General features: G+C 40.8%; 1 long non-coding RNA gene across 1 annotated transcript in view; it reads left to right on the top strand.

The window, feature by feature from the left end:
• The window catches only part of LOC107837666 (uncharacterized), a 16,972-nt gene extending 6,969 nt beyond the window's left edge, over positions 1-10,003 (top strand). The window contains exons 3-4 of the long non-coding RNA XR_001663706.1: positions 512-514; positions 9,992-10,003. This is a non-coding gene — a long non-coding RNA (uncharacterized LOC107837666). The remainder of the gene's footprint in view (positions 1-511; positions 515-9,991) is intronic.
• The last annotated feature ends 962 nt before the right edge of the window (positions 10,004-10,965 follow it).

Here is a 10,965-nt window from a genome sequence, read left to right as displayed (position 1 = left end):
TTATAGTTTTGTGAAATGCATCAGTTTCTGTTCAGTCCAAGCATTTTTGTTTTGTTAGAATTGGGGCTCAGGTTTTACCACAATGTCTTCTGGATTTTCTTTTGTGTGCTGCGTCACGTCTCTGATATTTTTATTGATATTTTTGCATTCAAAGTCTTTACATGTACCAGGATGGAATTATGTTGAGAATAAAAATATTTACGCAACATTAATTTTAATGTGAATGTTTTGAGGAACAAATAACACCTAAAATTACAATAAAATAGTAATAAATAAATAAATAATAAAATAAAAATAAATATATACTAAAAAAAAGTAACTAGCATTCCAGCTAACCTCTCCAGGGAGAGAGTCACACTGTAAACCAAACAGGGTATGATGGTAGCCCCACAGGCTACTAAAAGTCTTTTATTATTAAAGTTATTGTAAAATGATAAAAAAAAGAAGAAGAGCTTTGCAGCTTACGCACATAAAAAAAAAATTGTGATTGTTAAAAATCACCAACAAATAGTGCGTTTGCACAGTTTATTGAAAGCTACGGCTAACACAAATAGCAAGTAGAGCCACACAAGCTAATAAGTGCTAACATTTTCTTTATGTCTTCTGGTCCAGTCTGGGTTTTTTATTTCATCAACAAATGACAGTGAAGATCTCATGTCATTTAGTACTAAAAAAAGGGAACATTCTAGTGGCCGAGTTGAATTGCGCTCAACAAAACTACATTGATTTTACGTCACAAGTTTACTCCTCTGAAGGAAGCCGATTGTTAAGTTTTCTGCAGTCTTTGAAACTTTCACAGCTATCATTGCATTGTGTTGCCCCTCCAGAAGGCGGCTGTTTTCTGCTCTCCACCTGCCCGCCATCTGACCGCACGCAGGCAGGCGGCCACAGAGATCAGCTGGTGCAGAAAGTGGAAGCAGAGTGGAGCATTCAGCAGCTAGTTGGTTGTTAATTACTGCCAGGAGATTGTTGTTGTGCCGTTTTAGTGAGTCTGGTCAAAAAAGGCAGAAACAACAAGCTACTCTAGAGGTAGCTCCAACCTACACCGACTGAATGCGGAAGGAAACAAGTGGACAAGTTAACATTAGAGGGGGATAAACTTCATTTTTTTAAGGTGAACAAACCTTTCTGATCATCTTCTCTAACTTTTCCGTTAGAGACCTCAAACAAGAGTTGACTAAGCGTCGTTATTAAAGTGTCACGTGCCCTGAGCCTTTGGTATCGAACTCCTCTTCTGGCAAGAAAAGGAATCCATGTTGATGTTTGATCTCTCTATCCGGGTGGCTGAACACTTTGGTAATCACTGCTACACACTCAGGGACCAATACAGTAAACACATTGATCTGCAGGGGTTTTCTCCAGTTAAGCCTACTCTGGAAAGTGAACGCCGAAACACAATATAGGAGAGGTCTCGTGTGGTGCGACAGTTCACGTCTAATAACCGGGGCTTTAAGTGAGCGGCCATGTTTTCTTTGAAACTTTGACGTTTCCACATGAATGTCAGAAGGTAGATTTCATCTGCTACGTGTTTAAATGTTTAGTATTTTGTGTTTTCCCGACACACAGAGCCATTTTATAGCACAATCAAGTAACGATGTTAACTTCAGTTGCTATAAAAATGCTCCATATATCAAATATGACTGAAAAGAAAAGTTTATTTCCTGATTTAACGCCTTGAAATTGGGCGTCTGTCTCTTTAAGAAGCTCCTGATGCTTCTGAATCTAAGCATTCAGGAAGTCATCACACATTCACCCTCTAACAACGTTTTCACCAACATTGAACTGAGAAGTAGCTAGCATAAAGAGCTCAGCAGATGTGCAGTTCCTCCAGGTGTTTGCTAATTGCTGCTGGCTAGTGTGAAGGAGCTGAGTGCTCTGTGAGGCAAAAGTTTGGAAGCTTGGAAACTGCAGCTCAGAGGAGGAGATTGGTCCTTGAAGGCAGAGCTACGTCTACCCAGGCATTTTGGACAGCTGAATGGTTGCCATGGGAAATTAAAGGATTTCTCAAACTTCCACGAAAGAATCAACGCAACACTCCAGGTTTGTTTTTGAGGAGGGGATACCATTACAGCATGGTGTAAGGCTCAAAAATAGTCGATTTTACATTATACTGCTCCTTCAAGCAAAGACTGACGGTAAAAGTGATGAAAGTCTGTTCTCTCTGCTGCTGTGAAAGATTATAGTGCCAACCTACCGCAAACATCTTCATGTGTGACGATTCTGATGTTCTCCTTGGTCTTCATGATGTTCACTGTTCTGTAACAAACCTCTGAGTTAGTCTTTTATATGAAACCCAAATCAAATATATATTCAGTCTGTGCTTGAAACATGGCAAAATGTGGAAAAGTCTAAAAGGGGGAGATTAATTTCACCAGCATATTAAATAAAATGTGCCTGGTCTATATTATTATTCTTGTATCGCCTGTGGGAGAGCACCAAATGCAGGCAGCCCTTACCTGACAGGCAGGTAAGAAAAGTAAAATGACGAACCGAAAAACATAATTGCAAAACAATCCCAACGTGCTCCAGCCAGGAACTGGCAGGCAGTGTAAGAAATACACCACATGAATCCAATAGACTGGCAGCACGGCGAGCCGGAGTGAGACAATAATCTGGCAAGGTGGCCAGACAAGCAGCCGGTTGTCGTACACATGGAGACAATGACTAACAGAGAGCAGCTGAAAGGCAACAGGAATGGAGTCAGTCAGGCTTTGAAAGCAAAACTGTGCTGACAGAATGAAGGCAAACAGTAACGAGAGGCTGCCGTCGGCAGCCAAAGACCACGACAATTTCAGTTCAACGGTGGAAAACTAAACACACGACTGAGTCGACGCACTGTTCAATAATTCAGTTTTGCAAATACAGAAATTAATCTAACAGTGGTGGTCGCCACAATTATATATTTGTTCAGTGTGGGAACATAAAATGGGAGCAAGTCAGAATTAGACGAGAAAAAGAACTAGAATAGATAAAAAATAAACCCCACTTAAAAACAAGAACAAAAGCTATCCTTTTTTTTTTGTCTTTCCTGCCCGTTTTGCTTAATGTCTTCGGGTTGAAGACTTTTCTTTATTGACATCTCTCCTTGTTTTGCTCCACGTATATTCGAAGGAGAGGAAATCAAAAATCTTGGCAGACTGACTGGAAAGATATTATCTGGGCACACACAACAAAGAGCTTCATATCAGAGCAGTGTTTTACATTTGTATTGCAGAAATTTTCTCTTTACTGTCAGTTTTTTGCCTTAGTGTGAGCAAAACAACATTACATTCCAATGACTGTTTATAGTCACGATGTAATGTGACGTCAAACGCGAAAGATCCTGACCCCCAAAAAACCTGCCAGTCACCATTGTTGTCAACGTAACATGCTAATTCATAAACGTACAGGTGCTATGTAAAAGAAAGAGGAACTCTGTGCTTTGCAATTAATTGTCAACACTATTACAACTAGATAAGGTCAGGAAACAGTTTTAATTTAAAAACAAAACTAGCGTGGGAGAGGGAAGTAGCTGTGCTAGCTTGACTTTGACAACCTTAACATATAGATGATCTGCAGAATTCAGTGCGTTTCGGCTCAGTTTAAAAACAAAATGGCGACCCACACGCCAACTCTCTGACAGATTATCAATAGAGCAGGTGTTTAAATTAGCTAATCCACCACCTGTGTTCAGACCATTATCAATAATTACAAAATGAACACCACGGCTGAAAACCTAATACGGTAACTGACTGAATGTTTTGTTCTTTGCATGCTTTTTGGTGTTTAATCCTGATACACTCGTGGAGGTGTTGTCAGTTGCTATGGCAACGGGTCAGCATGTAGCATAGCCGAAACAGAGAGCGTCAAAAAAGGAGAAGAGTGGTTTTGAGTTGTTCAACAGGGTTTCTGTTATTTTTACCTCAGCTGTGTCACACTGCACTAAATTATCCACGTTTGATTCATAGAAACGTGGTAAAAGAATCATCTTTTTGCTCTCTTGCATTGTACGCATGGGTAAAATTTCCCCGATGTTAACAATAATAGAACAAAAAACACTTCCTTTATGTATTTTTGACAACAGGAAGTGAAAAATACTTCCTATAGGCCAACTTTGATGACTACAAGTGATTAAAGTTGAAAATCTATGTAGTGAAACAAAAAGCAAACTTGTGGCGATGACAAAAACCTCCTTCGACAGTCAGAGCGTCGTGCGGAGCTGTTGCAGAGGCAGTCTGCAGAGCTTCACTCCAACAAGACACACCGACGGCCCCAGAGGAGAACATACCAGACATGTTGCTCGATGGCCACCCGGCAACAAACCCGGACCGTCCAGCTTCCCCCGCCCTCAGCTGCGGCAGCACAGTAGCAACGGACCACATAAACCTCGGTGGGAAAAACTCACTCAGCTGAGATTTTTTTTTTTTTTTTACCTCGCCTCCAACTGCTCTTCAAAAAGCAGAGCACTTCTCTCAGCTGCCTGCTGATAATCGCTGATTGGCCGTCAGAGCTGTTTTAAAAGAGCCGTGCTGTCGGTAATTGAAAACAAACGAGATTCCAGCCAGTGAAATGTCATCTCACTTATCGCTGCGTAGAACTGTGTTTGTTCCACACGCTTCAGCGTTGCTGTTGGCTGTTTATTTAGTTGTTTTTGTTTTAGCCACAGCTGAAAGATTCTCCTGGAGTAAAGGTGACATAAATCATGTGGTATTTTTAATCCACTACCCAACAAACTGAAAGAAGATTTTAAAATGAAACAAACACATTGCCTTGCAAAACTACTCGTACTTATATAACCTCATCACCTGGGCCAGACTTTAAAAGGGCTGACAGGGCCAGCACCCAGGGATACTGGTTACTAAACACTTCAATTTCTCAAGGAGCTCCACAAATGTTTCCATTTTGATATATATTTTTTTATCATTTTGTTTTGTTTTGCAGACATTACACTGCACATAAGAGTCATTGACTCATATGTAGGTGAGTTGTAGTAACACTTTGTGATGTTTATAAATATAAACTACTCAAATATTTGAAAATTATGAAGTTGTAGTATTGTTTTGGCAACCACATCGAGCTACTGGCCCAGGGATGCGTCAAAACCTGCCATCACAGGGTTTCCCTCGGTGTATTATAAGCCTGGCGGGCCACCAGGTTTTACCTGTGGCCCCATCAGGCTTAGCACTGTTCATTTATTTTAGTTTTTTTTTTAATGATTGCTTTTTTAAAAAGACTTTATAGTTGGTGTTTAGGTATTGACCTTCCAGTCTTCCAATAACGCAAAAATATCAAGTGATATTTTCAAGTTTCCTGTCAACTATAAACATGTTTTACCTCAAAAATATGGCGGATGAATTCACAAGTAGAGCCTTACAGCTTTTGCCATCATCCTCCATTAAATATATGCATATAAGAAACTTTGTTATAAATTTCTTTGGGTTTATTTCAAATGTAACACAACCAGAGACAAAAACAAAAGAAGAAAAGAAAGTGGAAAAAGGTGGAGAAAGCTTTAAAGGGAAAGACAAAGACAGGAACAGAAAAGGGAAAGAAGAATCCCTGAAATCACGTTTTTCTGTAAACCTGCAGAAAAACGTGATTTTTGTAGCACCAAACAGCGTCTGGCTTGACATATTAACATCCAAATTATATGAAGGGAATTACTTTTTTCTTCTTCTCACGATTTACAATGAAATGCCAGAACACAGAAACAGTGGACCTACAATTTGTAGCCATGTGGGAGAATGTTTTGGCAGGACAGCTTGGCAAACCGGCCAGCGTATCCCTGCAGGTGTTGTCAAGTTATTTTGTCGATCTTATTATGCAGATCTGAACCACAGCACAGGCCAAATCATCAACATTTCAACAGCTCAGGGCTTTTTGCTTTTCCCATAGCAGAGACAGTTTTTCAAACAGCAGCACCGAGGAATCAGCACTCGGAACAAACTGTCAGGCTCAGAACAGGAAGTACACACTGATGGGTGAGCCACTTTTTGGAAAGATGATTTGAAGCACAAAACAAAAGTGTCCCTCGGAAGTGAAACTCAGCAAATTAAGCGGTAAGGAAAAGCAGCCGCTCTGTCCCTTTAAAGGGAGAGTAGCTCATAATCAGATCATGCTTATGAGTGTACGGTTTCTATCAGCCTGTTTACTGATACCTCTTTACTGAAACTGAAATGACGAAAATAAATTTGCTTAATGGAAACATGGCGGATTAGGAAAAAAACAAAACAAAACAAAACAAACCATGTTTTTCAATAAAAAGTTCTCCCACTGGTATGAGGTGGTTTTTCAACTCTATCCAAATCGATGTATTTCGCAGAACTGTAATGGAGACACTGTCTTCACATCGCACGAGTCGTGATCAACACCAGGTTGTTACTATGGCAAAAGCCACAAAGAAGACAACAGGAAGTAGTTTGTGGTTTGTAGTTTTTTCCATGTTCTACGTTTACAGAACACACCGTGTGACAAATGAAACCTTTACTTTACATTTTTCTCTTTCATCAACCCAAAATCTGTTATAGTTTCATATTGTGAGATGGATAACTCATTAGAAACCCTAAAAGCTACGAATTCTTTCTAGAATAGTGTTGCACTATAGCAGGGGTGGGCAATATCCTGGTCCTCAAGGACTGATGTCCTGCATCTCTTAGATGTCTCCCTGGTCCAACACCCTTGAATCCAATAGTTGAATCACCTCCTTAGTGCAGTCAGGTTCTCCAGAGTCCTGCTAACGACCTCATTATTTGACTCAGGTGTGTTGAAGTAGAGACACATCTAAAAGTTGCAGGAGTCCGGCCCTCCAGGCCTGGAGTTGTCTGGATGTGCACATAGCAATTAATTCGGTATGATTACTGTGGTGTTCGTAAACAGGCCTTCTTACTAGTAAAGTTTTAGTCGTACATCTCAGTCGTTGACGGAAAACTGTAACTTACTCATCCGTGGCGCATTCCTCTTTTTAACTCTGACTGCGATCCATCCTCTGTATAAATGTTAATCCCGCTAAATCAATGACCGCATGCCTTCATTACCATCCTGCCCCGGCAGCCGGGCCCCGCCTCCCGAACCGCGCCGCTATATTTAGATCCAGTACCCAGAATACAGTCTCCGAGTAATCACCCCCATCCTGTGAGAGTGATGAACTAGTCTCAACCTCACTTCAAGGCTCCACGGGGGGCGAGGAGCCTCAGCTAGACACCGCGCTTCGTCTGCATCAGCTGCCAAATTACACCAACACGCACATTTCTCCCTGACAGAAGAGTGGAGCTGAGATAGTAACAATCTCAGACATGTAAACAAACACACTCGTACAAGAATGGGGTGTTTCAGTACTACTGTCTCCTTCCTGAGAGTCTGTAAAGTAGCTTAAGGTCATAAAAAAAAAAAATCTATTTTGGAATTCTTTTCTCTTAGTTTGGCTGCATCTTGTCCCCTCCTTTGGCCCCCCTTTAGCCCTTCTTTCTCCATCACCAATCTGTTTTAATTAAAGTGTGTGAGATGTCAAAGGCCAGTCAGCCGTTCTGGTTGTAGCCTCAGACTCCATCCTGTCATGTTTGCTTTGACTCACTGAGACGTCTCGGTTCCCTCACTGCTCCCTCTCCTCCTACCACAGTCTGCATTCTGGCCTTCATCTCTCCCTATTGACAGCACGTCTCAAAATAACTACGGTTCTGATTTCTTTTTTAACATTTTGCTTTCCAACCCCGTCAGATATTCTAGGACATTTGGTGTTTTATTGACAATTTATTTGATTCTTTTTATTATTATGGCACAGAGTGCCATTTTGTAGCATAATTAAGTAACCATGCTACCTTCAGTTGTTATAAAAATAGAATTTTTGTATCCAATACAACTTAAAAGAATTTTTACTTTGTAATTTAACACCTTGAAATTGGGCCTCTGTCTCTTTAAGGAATCTCCTTCACTTTAGCAACTTTTTTTGGAGTTGCCAAAAAAAACAGTGTTGCACTGACATGTAGCTCATATAATGAGCTCACCAGGTGTTTGCTAATTGCTGCTGGCTAGTCTGAAGGAGCTGAGCAGGAGGCAGGAGAGCTGCTCTGTGAGATGGAAGCTCAGAAGCTTGGAAGCTGCAGCTCAGAGGAGGAGCTTTGTCCTCGAAGGCAGGGCTAAGTCCACCCAGGCATTTTGCTCAGGTGAATGGTTGCCATGGAGATTAAAGGATTTCTCAAACATGCGTGAAAGAATCAAAGCAACACTCCAGGGATGTTTTTGATGAGGGAATAACATTATAACATGATGTAAAGCCAAAAAACAAAGTCAATTGAACGTGATGCTGCCCCTTTAAGAAACTGATATTTATGTTAGAATGGCCCAGTTAAAGTCTAGGTTGAAATCCAGTTCAGACTCTGTGGTACAAATAGATAAATAATCACATCTTAATTCGATGGCACTTGAGCTATTCTGTGACAAAGACTAGATAAAATCACAGTCACAATATAAAAATCTGACACGGCGCTTCACAAGAGTCATATTTCTCCTCAGGTAATGATACAGAACCAATATCACTGCTGAATAATGCAGATGAGAGGAGGCTTTAAATGGCCACAGCACTTAAAGGGGTCCTCTGGTAGAAAGATGATGTGTGGTTTTCGGGGCACTTACACGCGGTGATCTGTGGCTGAAAATGAAAACGGCGAGGGCCGAGGGTGAAGCAGCCGAGCCGGTGGCTTTCTGCTCTCTCCGCTGCACGGTTGGCAGGCTAAAGGCAAAATTAGATATCATTTGGAGCCGTGCCTCATTTGGCCACAAGATGAATGCATGCCCGGCATTTTACTCAGCCTCAGATTTTATTCTCATCTAAAAAGCTCCAAGGCAACATATCCGTTTCTAACCGCTCAAAGCTCTAGAGAGCCATCATGGCAGACGCTAGCTTTTTTAGTTTGTTTGTTTGTTTGATACTTTCTGTTGAATTGGTGTTTGAAGGAGCAAATTGTGTTTTGTTTCTTCAAACAAAACGTTGAAGAAACTGCTGGTGTATGTGGGTTGGCTACGTTTTGGTAGGTTTGCGCTACTTTGGGTAGTTTTTAAATAATAAAAACTGGTCTTCTAAAAAAAAAAATATTATCTTTTAATTAATTTATATGATTACTTGTTTCCTTTAAAGCAGTGGTGTCCAAAGTTGGTCCTTGAGGGCCGGCATCCTGCATGTTTTAGTTCTGTCCCTGGTGGTAGTAACAACCTTTTCAGCTTGTCAATGTTCTTAGGCCTCTAATGAGCCATCATTTGATCCAGGTGTGTTAAACCAGGGAGAAAACTAAAACATGCAGGATGCCGGCCTTCCAGGACCGACTTTGGACACCACTGCCTTAAAGGGTTTAAAGAAAAAAATCCTCTCTGTGTTTGTTCATTGTTGCTTTTGGATAATAAATGGAAAACTGGCCAACATAACTGATAATTTTAACAATGGCTTGTGACAAAATGTGATGTTTGGTACTGGTTTTCACAGTTGTTGACTGTATGATGTATTTATGTTTTCATACTGTAAAGCACTTTGAACTGTCCAGTACAAATAAACTTGATTCACTGAATCATTGAACGATGGCTTGACCAGACATCTTAGCTTGTTCTGTCCCTCTCTTTTCAGCAGCACTTTACCAGATGTTCTCAATATTATTCAAATAATCAGAAAATCCAGAAAAACAAAAGAGAGAAAAAAATAATCTTGTTAGCTCGCCCTGTGAGCACAAACGTAAGCTGATTATGGTAATCGCATATAGCACACAAACAAGGTCCACTTTCTAAAAAACCTCTCTAATACCCCCAGAGGTGAGTTTGGAGGAATCGGTCCGCTCATCTGTCACACGTCCCGTTCTTTCTGCAAGCGAATTCCGTCTAATTAACGCGCGGCGAGAATAAAACGGAAACGTTTGACCTCATCTGGAGTAAAAATAAGTCACCGCAAGCCTTCTGGGTAGCCGAGGCTTGGCGCAATGGGATGTCCCCGATTTCCAGCATATGAAACGTGTGCGCACCGTAATTATTGCAGTGCAGAGGCTAATTGGGACAATGCATATTAATTCATTAACACGTCTCCCCTGCTGGCACCCTGCCTCAGATTTGGGCCTCATCTATTGCAGGTGGTTCCTGGGAGACGCAAAAAGACTTATTTTCGAGTAACATCGAGAGATCTCAAGACGTCTGTCAGAGACTTGGACAGGTACCCAAGCCGCACTCTGTGTTTCGAAGAGTTATTTCATCATTTTAACATAAATAACTCTCTCAACTTCTTTCTGGTTTATTAAATTACCATAAAAAATGTACTTCAGTTTAAATCACAACATGCTTGAACCCAAGACACCACAGCCGCTTTCAGGGCAGTGCTTCAAAACGGTAACCATAGTAAAACTCCTTAGTATTGACATGCGCTAATGACAGATATCCTGTCTTGTATTTAATTACTCTCCTTTGTGCATGTGAGTGTGCATCTTCTAAGCTGATCATCTGTGAAAGCCTGTCTCGTTTCATGAGAGCCTCGCCAAATGAGGAGATGGTAATCACCGAAAGGCCAAAACAATCTTCTGTTCAGCAGCACTGGACACCGGAGAGGCGGTCTGCGACACATTGAGCCACCCTGTGTGCGCTCGCGCTAGGGCCAGGTCTGTGCAAATGCATAATAGAGAGCGAATTAGCTACAGAAGGCATCAAACCAGCTTATCCACTCAAAGGTTATTGTCTTAAATAACACCTAATTGAAGCTCGAGGTAAATTTAAAAAAAAAGATAGTGGAAGTGTGTAAGAAATCAAATGACTGCTTAGTGTTTAAAACAAGAAGATTTAAATTCAAAATATTAATAAAAAGCCTGAAGAGTATTGTTGTTAATGGAGATTAGAAAAACTGAATAACAGCAACAGTAAAAAAAAGAAAAATAAAAACAGAAGAGGAAAAGAGCGCCGAGTGCCTCAACTGGGGAAGGAAAACAAAAAAAAACAAAACAGCAACCCCCTATTATCAGAGATACT

This window comes from Poecilia formosa, unplaced genomic scaffold (genome assembly GCF_000485575.1).
Source record: "Poecilia formosa unplaced genomic scaffold, Poecilia_formosa-5.1.2 Scaffold165, whole genome shotgun sequence".
Classification (NCBI taxonomy): domain Eukaryota; kingdom Metazoa; phylum Chordata; class Actinopteri; order Cyprinodontiformes; family Poeciliidae; genus Poecilia; species Poecilia formosa.
Note: the sequence above shows the minus strand (reverse complement) of the source record. Positions and strands in the feature narration are given on the sequence as shown.